The following is a 10,459-nucleotide window of genomic DNA, read 5'->3' as shown; positions in this document are numbered from 1 at the left end:
CCCTCCTACGCTGAGTCCATGCTCGAGGAGATCCAAGTAGGAAAGGAGAGGTCCAATGAAGGGGTTCACGACACGGGCGATCCCCTTCGTTCCTTTTTCGGTGGTGTGATCTCATCCGCTTTGGAAGATTTTTCTGGGCTGGGCGACCTGAAAGTTTCGAGGAAGGATCCGTCTTCGAAAGCTAGTGGGCCGAGTTCGAGCTCGAAATTGATCAATTAGTCCCTGCCCCGAGTGCGGATACCGGTCACAGGAGATCGATTATTCTTACCGCCTTGAAGGATACCTGAGTTCATTATGCACCCGTAGGAGTAGCAAGCTACCTTCGATTCCTGGTGACCGAGGAGGACCAGGCAAAAATTAATGATGAGAACGTGTTCTGCCTTTTCAACGAGGCGCAACAGACACTGAACCGGTTAAGGCATCATTTCGTTCCTTTGAACTTTACTTAGGTTTTGATGTTTCTCACGTCTTTCACCTTTTTTCAGGCCTTGGTACTTATTATGAGAGCTTCCTTCGGTACCGGGTCGAGGTCAATCAGCTCGAGCTCGAGCTCGAGGAGCTGGCCTAGAAAAGGGATATGTACAAGCTCCTCAGTGAGCAACAAAAAGGGGTCATTAAGGACCTTCAGGCCGAGCTATATTGGGATCAGAAGGAAGCATTAGTCCTAATGTGGGAGCACGCCGACTTGGTTGAAAAGGTAAAGACCTTCGAAGTTAGAAACGAGGAACTAGTCGTAGTGGCTAACGACCAAACCTTGCAGGTCCAGCAAAAGTTCGACCAACTTTGAAAGGAGATGGGCGAGATCCAAGTCATGGACAATGGGTGGAAGAACAAGATAGATCTGCTGGCCTCGGAGAAGGAAACTACCCAAGCAAAGCTTTCTTCAGTAGAAGTTCTGCTTCGGGCGGTGAAGGAGAAAGCTGACAGATCGGCTCAACTAAATGAAGATCTTCGAGCACAGTTGAGCTCGGCCGTCACAGAACAGGATGCCCTTGGAAAAGAGCTCAAAGAACTGAGGTCCCAACTAGAAATACCCTTTGCCGATGCTGAGGAGATGGTGCCCAAATACAATGCTGATGTTGAGGCAGCCGAGGCCCGCATGAAGACCAATGCTGAATATGTGAGGTTTTGACCTGTCTGCCAAGGTCGAGGAGGCAAAAAGGCTTGAGGTTGAGGTCAAGAAATTAGCCGAACCCGAAGGCGAAGAGGGCTCTGAGAGCTCTAAAGAATCTGAAGGCCTCGATGGTTCTGGTGACGTATCGGGCTCTGGTGAAGATAAGGCGTGAATGCCTTAGGATTTTTTTAGTTTTTGTGCACATATTTTTTGTTCATTTTGAAGTTGTTTTTTGTTGGGCCTATGTAAAGATATTCTGGAATATATAAAATTTTCCCCTTTGGAAGTTTAAACAGTTTTAGCATCTTTTCACGATTTTTATTCTTGCAAATATTTCTAATGCCTTAGCATAGAATCTAATGTAGTAATAATTCGTTTGTTTATCGGAGGTCCAAACAGAACCTGACCTCGATGCAATTTTTTATTTGCACGAAGCTTTGACAAATCAAAGAGACCAGAAGTTTTCCATGAATACTTAAATGTTCTTAGACGATGCTTTTGCCGAGGGTAACCGTTTGGCAAGTTTTGAATTTTTATTGAAGGCCTTATGTTTTGATTATGGGCTTCGGATGTCTCCAAGCCATTTTTTACTATGGCTGTAGCCTTTTGGGTTTAGGCACTACCTAATAGGTTTTGTGCCTCCGGCATTTGATAGCCCGAGATGCCTAACTTATTTCGGGCGATAGTACCCGAGCAGGGATAGCCCTGGGCTTAATAATCCCAAATATATGTAGTAGCAAGGTGGGAAATTTCTCTTATTTCTACATGCAAACATGATCGAAAGTGAGTAAAAGCTGGTATTATGGCTACAGTGGCTTATGCGGGCGCAGTTCATTTGACCGTTTGGCCCTTACAGTAAATGTCGCGCCTCGTTTTCTCGCGCAAGCGGGTTTCAATGTCGTGACAATTCCTTTTAGAATGGGAGATAGAGTATTAAAAGGAGAAGAGTCCCCACCTAACGATTTTGAGGTGCGTTAGGGTACCTATTATGCATATAACTCTATTTGCCTAGTCAACGCCACAAAAGATCGGGCAATGGCTCAAATTACCTCAAAGAGAAGGTGTTAGGAACTCTTCGAGGTCCACAACTGTGGGTCCTGGACGAACTTAAGATTATGTGGATTACAATTAGGCTAAGTGATCAAATAGCAAAAGGAATATGAAAAGTCAAAGAAATTCATTTTAACACGATTGGTACAGATCTTAGCACGAATATAGGGATACAACCATTTAGATCTAATAGCAAAATATAAAAAGAGGGTAAAGGGGGTCCTAAATTTTTTAGCCTAAAGGATCACCCCATGCAACATAAATAATACTTCGTAACTCCCTTGAAATAGGGAGTTACTCATATTATTCAGCGGGCATAGACTATCATCTCCTGCTACCCGATTATTATGTTAAAGTTGTTTACCTGAAGCGCGCTAATTCAATTCTAAATCGTGCTCTATGCGTGCACTACCCGTCCCATTCCTATGATCTAGGAGGTATTGGACCTCTACTTGGGTGGTTCTAGACCTTACTTAGGCTGCTCAGAAATGTCAAAACTAGGCGACATGTCAAAACTTGGACCTCTCCCGGGGTCCTTAAGGCCCTTGGGAACTCTGACACACTAGGAACCAGCTTTATTTGTTATGGATGGGCTACCATTACACTTAGAGGTGCTATGTTTGAAGGCTTGGTTCCAAGCTGATGTTGGGCCTATGAAGGCTCCCAATAGTATAGTGATTTTCATTATGTAATTCATTCATATTGGTCTGTAATAATAATCACTGTAAAAATAGATATTGGGGTTACTAGTAGAGCTGGGAGGGATTATTATATATCTTTGTTGGGATCGGGTAGAAATCATGCCTATAGGATTGTTGTGATTATTCATATGCATTAGAAATCCTGCCTGTAGGATTGTTGTGATTATTCATATGCATTAGAAATCATGCCTATAGGATTGTTGTGATTATTTATATGCATTAGAAACTATGCGTATAGGCTTTATCTGCATATTTGTCCTTAACTTCCATTTTGCATCACTAGAAATCCTTCTCCTAAGACGTTTTTTTCAATTCCGCATCAATAATCATGCTTTCAAAACCCCCATGTATGCACTAGAAATCATGTTTCTAGGAATTCCCTTGTTGAACTCGCTTGGCAACTGATTAATGCTTTCACTCGCCTAGAAATCATGCCTATAGGAAACACGTATTAGAAATCAGTTTTGACAACTTAGACATCATGCATATAGAAAATCATATTTAAGATCAGTTTCGACGATTTAGATATCATGCCTATAGGGAATGCGTATAAAATTAGTTTTTGTGTCATGAAAAAACGCCTGTGATCAGTTTCAGCACTTAAAAAGCACGCCTGTATGGTCTAAAGGATAAAATCTGCCTGAAATCCGCCTGTTAAATCACTGGTTTATAAAATTATGGTCTGATTAACGTTTAGATACCACGCCTATAGGATTTTGCCAGTTATCACCTAGGCAAGCCTATAGGTCAATTAAATTCTAGGTTTAAAATTGCGATTCTCTTGCTGCTTGAAATGTGCTTAGATTTAATAAGTGGTAAAATCAGTAGGCAAACTGGTAGGTACTCGCTGCCTCGCCTAAATAAAACTGTTGCATATCATGTTTGCATTCATTTAGATATCCTGCCCATAGGACTCCTAAAACTATAAAAACTACTTATCTGAATGGCGTGCACTTGTTTATCTATTTGTGGAGGTAAATATGAGCCCCCTTAGTTGCTATTTATGTGACAGTCCTACCTGTTTTTTTTTTTTATCGCTTAGATTTTCTCCTTTTAAGCACCATAGGTGAGTCTAGAACCACCTTAAATAGAGGTCTTAGACACCTCCAGGTCCATAGGTAAGGGACGGGTAATGCACACATAGGGCACGTATCAGATGTTATTAGAACGCTTAGGTAATAGACAAAGGGGAAGGGTAATTGGGTAGTAAAACGAAATGATGACCTGTGCGCTAATGCTATGTGTACCACCCCAACTAGGGGATGATTACCAAGTATTGCACAGAAGTGATCCTATAGGCTAAAAAACCTATGACCCCTTTTACTCCTTATTTTAAAAAATATCTGTTTGTTTATCTACTTATAAGACTAATTGGCTTAAATCGAGTTTGGCTGGGACCCACCGTTGTGGACCTCGAGGGGTGCCTAACACCTTCCCTCAAGGTAATTTCGAGCCCTTACCCAATCTCTGGTGATGTAAACTAGTTCATGAGTTATTTGCTCTAGGTGCCCTAACACACCTTAAATCCTTTAGGTGGCAACTCTTCAAATCTCATACCCAATTCCAAAAAGGAAAAGGAGTTGTCCCGAAGTGTCGAAACCCGAACTCCGCGAGGAAAAAGGGGGCACGACAGCACGGCAACTCGGCTGGGGATATTTTAGGCTCTTACCATAACGAACTTGTTTTTGTGAATGAGTCTTAAGCATGCTTTATGCTGTTAATACATGTGCACCCTTTCCTCTTCCCCCCTTATTTGGATTTAATTTCTTATTTTTAAGCATTTATGATTTTCTTTACTACAAAAACTGACTTGTCTCCCTGTTTTCTTTCTTAACGTCTTTCAATTATTAAATATTGCATTTATCATTTTTTACGTGCAAATGCGTGACAACATGTTATTTATTGTTGCAAAAATCATGCTTAACATCATATTCCACTCGTGCGTAATCAATCCTATAGCAACGCTTGATCAGTGTTTGCGCCTTTCCTATATATCACGCTTTAAATTCGGAAAGGCATTTTGCGGTGAAACTAGTCGATCAGCGGTGCAGTCGACAGTTCCGTGCCTTTCCCCCTCATGTTATCCGCTCCAGTGTACCAGTCTAGACCTCTCTAGAAACCTTGCTCTGATTAGTTGTACATGCATCATGGTCAAACCTAGCTGGGTTAATATGTTGTCCACATAAAAACCCTTTAAGACAAGCCTCGTCCAAAAGTCCATCGGGTTTTCCATGATCCCAACGGACATCATCACGATTGTGTGCATTAATTTTGGAGAATTAAGTGCCAATATGCAAATCATTGTTGTATAAATAGTCAGATCTGGAGAGGGAAAGGGCCTAACCATATTTGTTTTGCAGAAGATGAGGCATGAAGTCCCCAGGTTCGGCATGGTTCGTAACATACCACTGTTGTTGCTATATTGGTGGGAGGTTCTTCCATCAAGTGATAAGAATCATATGAAAAGGGTCTTGGGAAACTTGCCTTCTTTATTGGACCTCCAGCCGAACAACATGTTGATCGAAGTTGCCACAATGTTTTGGAACAAAGAAAGAGCCGTGTTTCGCTTTAGAAACATAGAAATGACCCCTTTCTTAGAAGAAATAGGGGGATTCGCGGGGCTACCTTGGGACAGTCCTGGTTTATTGGTGCCGGAAAATCGCTCTACTAGGGGGTTTCTGGAAAATGATGGGAATAAAGAAGAATGATGACTTAGAGTGCCTGAAAAATTCCTACATACCCTTGGACTTCCTCTATGAACGATATGGTCACAGCAGAGCTTATCGCATTTTTGATGACGAATTATCTATCCCTTCCTTGGGTTGGATCCATCGTAGGGTTTTTGTGTTCATCGTCTATTTCTTGGGTATGTTAGTGTTCCCGATCCAAGGGGACAGAATCCACACCAGACTGGCCATGGTAGCTAAAACCTTGATGGATGGGATCGAGGGACAGACATATACCATTGTCCCTATGATCATAGCAGACATATACCGGGCCTTAGAGCGCTGTCATAAAGGGTACAAACACTTCGAAGGTTGCAAATCTGTTGCTACAAGTTTGGCTGTTAGAACATCTCCAAAAAGGTCAATATCGTCAAGAGCTTCCGCGAAGGCCGCGGAATGACCACATAGCTTTCCATCATCCTAAGAAATTGACCTATATCCCAGACAAGTTTTCTCAACCAGAAGATGCTATAGGATGGGTAGAGTTTTTCAACAATTTGACCGAGGATCAGGTTCAATGGATGTTTGTATGGTACCCTTCCGACGACTTCATTATCAGATCTAGGGATGTTCCACACTTGGTACTGATCAGGTTGAGGGGCATATACCCTTATGCTCCCATCAGGGTTTTGAGACAAGCAGGCAGGAAGCAGGTCATACCACGAGTTGCTAAAATGATTCACTACCGGGCATATTTTCAGGATGACGATGTCCCATTCAAGTGTGAAGCTCAGCATATGTGGCATTTGAAAATTGTCATGGAAAAGGATACCATCGAGCCGGATTGATATCATGCTGGTCATGTGTACTTTTACCCCTCATGGTTAGAGGATAACATAGCAGGGATATTCGAGCCAAGGGTTGGTCCAGGAAACAGGGTCATAGACGAAGTTGCCGAGGCCCAAGTGAAGTACAACAAACTGTGCAAAAGAGTTCACGAGTACGAGGCCGAGCACCTGGAGCGACACAAGACCGATATGGAACTAATCAACGAATGGAGGGAGAGGGCTGCTAAATCAAGCGAAAGGTTAGAAATTCTGGAGTACATTCTAATGGAACTGGAAGGAAAAATGAGGAAGAGAGTCACCGATTGCCAGAACACCGAAGGAAAGGAAGGAGGACACTTGGCAAGAGCATACATACTGCTGAACCTGCGCGAACTGGGGAATTTGATCGACAAGATCATCCAGCCTGGAGAAGGTCCTTCTAGGACCATGTAGATTAGGTTTATTTGCTTTTTCAAATGTAATAAGGCCAAGCGCCATTAGTGACTTATCTTATTTAGTGTCGTTTTAGATTCATCTATTTCTACATTAATGAAATGAGGCAATCATTGGCAATGAAATTCTCCAAATCTATTTGTCGCTTGGCCTACCTCGGGCACAACGAGGCTCCCAAATTAGGACGCGAATATACATTCCCGCAATATGTGTTTAAATACTGCAAGCATTCTTTCAAAATCCTTACTAACTTGTTTACCTTTTGTTTTTCTTTACTTTTATTATTCCCATCCCCTAAGGTTGGTTCACACATAGTGGCATCATCAGCATATCACACTAGATCTAGAGGCCCTCTACCTCCTCCTCCTCCGAGTAATCCGAAAAGCTGAGGAAAAGCTAAGCTGGATGACTTGAGTGGTATACGAAAAGAAAATGCTGAGAATATTGAAACTTCAGATGGTCGGAGTACTGCTCAGAATGATTTGGTCCTGCAATTGGAGCAGAAAATACTGGAGTTACAAGGAGAACTTGAGCAGGTCCGAAACTAGGAAAACCTCTCCCTCACCTAAATGTCCCAGACGTTAACCAACAAAACGCTCTAACCCAGCACCTCCTCAAAATACGCTAAACCAACGTCCATAAAATCCTCCCGCACCCCATCAATACGCCACACCATCTCAAAATCCCAATCCTCTACTGCTACCAACTCCTCCACAACACCATCATCAACCAACCCAGTACCTACAAACCACTACCTATCACAACACTCAGAACATACCACAACCTACTCCCGGTCCTCAAAACTAGACCAACGATCACCACTACACCCAAATCCCTGGAACTCACCAAAACAACCCCAAATACGTGGAAACACTACCTCACTCCGCTCAACCAATCTCCTATACACCAGAATCTGCTGAGAAGGACCTGCTCATCAAGAACATGGCCGAAGAACTCAAGAAGTTGACAAGTCGCATTCAGGGTGTTGAAGGAGGTAAAGGGATAGAATATCTGAACTACGAGGATTTATGCATACAACCAGATGTGGAACTGCCGGAGGGTTACAAACCTCCCAAGTTAGAAATGTTTGATGGAACGAGTGATCGCAAGGTTCATTTGAGAACTTATGGTGACAAGCTCGTGGGGGTCGGAAAAGATGAAAGGATTCGAATGAAGCTCTTCATGAGAAGTCTTACCGGAGATGCCCTGTCCTAGTACATAAGCCAGAATCCTAAGAAATGGGCCAATTGGGTAAGCATGGCATCAAACTTTATGGACTGGTTCAGGTTCAATACGGATAATGCACCAGATGTCTTCTATATCCAGAACCTAAAGAAGAAACCAACTAAGACTTTCCGCAAGCATGCTACTCGGTGGAGGTCAGAAGCAGCCAAGTTCAGACCGGCATTAGACGAGGAATAGATGAACAAGTTCTTTGTCCGGGTACAGGACCCACAGTATTATGAAAGGCTAATGGTTATTGAGAATCACAATTTCTCCGATATCATCAAACTCGGAGAAAGGATTGAAGAGGGATTTGACAAATTTCGAGGCACTACAGGCCACAAACAAAGCGTTGCAATCGGGTGGCATATCAAAGAAGAAAGAAGTAGGGTCAGTAATGGTGGCCCAAGGCCCAAAATCCCCACTCACATACCAAACACCTGCACCTACATACAAACCCTCACCTCCAGATATTCTCAACCGGCCACCGCCTATCACACTTATAACACCCAGCCAGCCTACTATCATTCACCTCCAACTCGTCCAAATTACCAGAAACCCCGACCTAATTTGGATCGAAAACCACCCAGACAATACACCGCCATCGCTAAATCCATTGACCGGCTGTACGAAAGATTGAAGGTTGCTGGTTATGTCACCCCTATTCCCACTGTGGCAATGGAGAATTCATCTCAATGGGTCAACCTGAATAAAACCTGTGGATATCATTCTGGTATGAAGGGGCACATCATTGACAAATTCCGGACATTGAAAGATAAGATGCATACATTGATTGATAATAAGGTCATACATGCAAAGAAAGCTGCACCCAATGCCCGCAACAATCCTCTTCCAGATCATAGGGGCGAAGGGATCAATGTGATAGAAACTGACGAGGAGTGGGATCCCAAGGGATCAATTGGACTTATCCAAGAGGGTGACGATCCTAAGAAGCCAGCAGTCTCGCTCAATCCTATTGTGGTACAGGTACAGCCGCTAGTTGAGGTTGAGGTAACCACGTCGGTCCCATTTGAGGTAGATGTAGCACCACCTGCAGCCAAACCTGTTCCATTTGAGGTAGAAGTGGCCACACCGTTCACAGTAACAGTAGCAACCACACCTCCTTTCAAGTCCAATGCCATACCTTGGGATTATGTCGCCGAAGCTAGGCGAAAAAGGGAAAGCAAAAATGGAAGAATCTGGTGCCGCACAGGGAATGACCCGAACTGGAAGGATCTATACACCCAAATATTTGGGAGGATCAAGCAAGGAGGCTACTACTAAAAAACCTGTTATTGAAACTGGACCAGACGATCTTTGGAGGAAAGTACAAGCGAGAGAATACTAAGTCGTCGATCATCTAAACAAGACTCCCGCCCAGATATCCATCCTGTCGCTACTGCAAAATTCTGAAGCACATAGGAGTGCTCTGATGAAGGTGTTGAATGAAGCTTATGGGCCCAACAATATCACTAGTGGAGAGATGGCCAACATGGTAGGGCAAGTGCTGGAGAGTCACAAGATCACCTTCCACAAGGATGAACTACCGCCTGAAGGATTAAGTCACAACAGGTCACTGCATATCACGGTACAGTTTGAAGATAAATTCATTGCCAGGGTCCTAATAGATGGGGCTCGAGCCTCAACATTTTTCCATTAACTACTCTGAAAAGATTGGGCAAAGATTTCCATGAGATACAAGCAGGAAGTATGAGCGTGAATGCATTTGATGGGTCTCAAAGGGCCACGATCGGGGAGATTAACCGTTGTCTGCAGATGGGACCTACTTAGTTCGATGTGGAGTTCCAAGTACTAGACATATCAGCTACATACAATCTTCTATTGGGTCGCCCTTGGATACATGGCGCTGGGGCTGTGGCTTCCACGCTACACCAGGCCGTGAAGTTCGAGTGGAACCATCAGGAGGTTATCATTCACGGAGATGGAAGTAACCCCATTTACACCATTCAAAATATCCCGGTCATCGAGAATAGAAGAAGGTTGGGTGGAGAAACTTATCACCACATTGAACATGTCAACGCAATTGAAAAGGACAAGTGGTGGAGTAACAAAATAGAAAGCATACTGGCATGGTCTGGGTATGAACCCGGCAAAGGGATTGAGAAGGAACTCCAGGACATTACCAAACCAATACAGCCGAAACCTCACGGTACCACCTTTTGACTTGGGTACCACTACACCTAGCAGGAATATGATGATTGGTCACCTCCATAGTGTGGTCCTTATTACCCTCTCGAGCAGCCGATACTACACCTAAGTCAGACTTTTCACTAGGCCGATACGATATGGGGATCTGCAGAGGAAGAAGCTTTGGCTGGATTGGGAAACTTGTTCCTAGAAGACGAGGATATGGATTGCAATGCGATAATTGAGGAGGAGGAAGAAGGCCTCACATTTCGGATA

The sequence above is a fragment of the Nicotiana attenuata genome, unplaced genomic scaffold (assembly GCF_001879085.1).
Source record: "Nicotiana attenuata strain UT unplaced genomic scaffold, NIATTr2, whole genome shotgun sequence".
Taxonomy (NCBI): Eukaryota; Viridiplantae; Streptophyta; class Magnoliopsida; order Solanales; family Solanaceae; genus Nicotiana; species Nicotiana attenuata.
Note: the sequence above shows the minus strand (reverse complement) of the source record.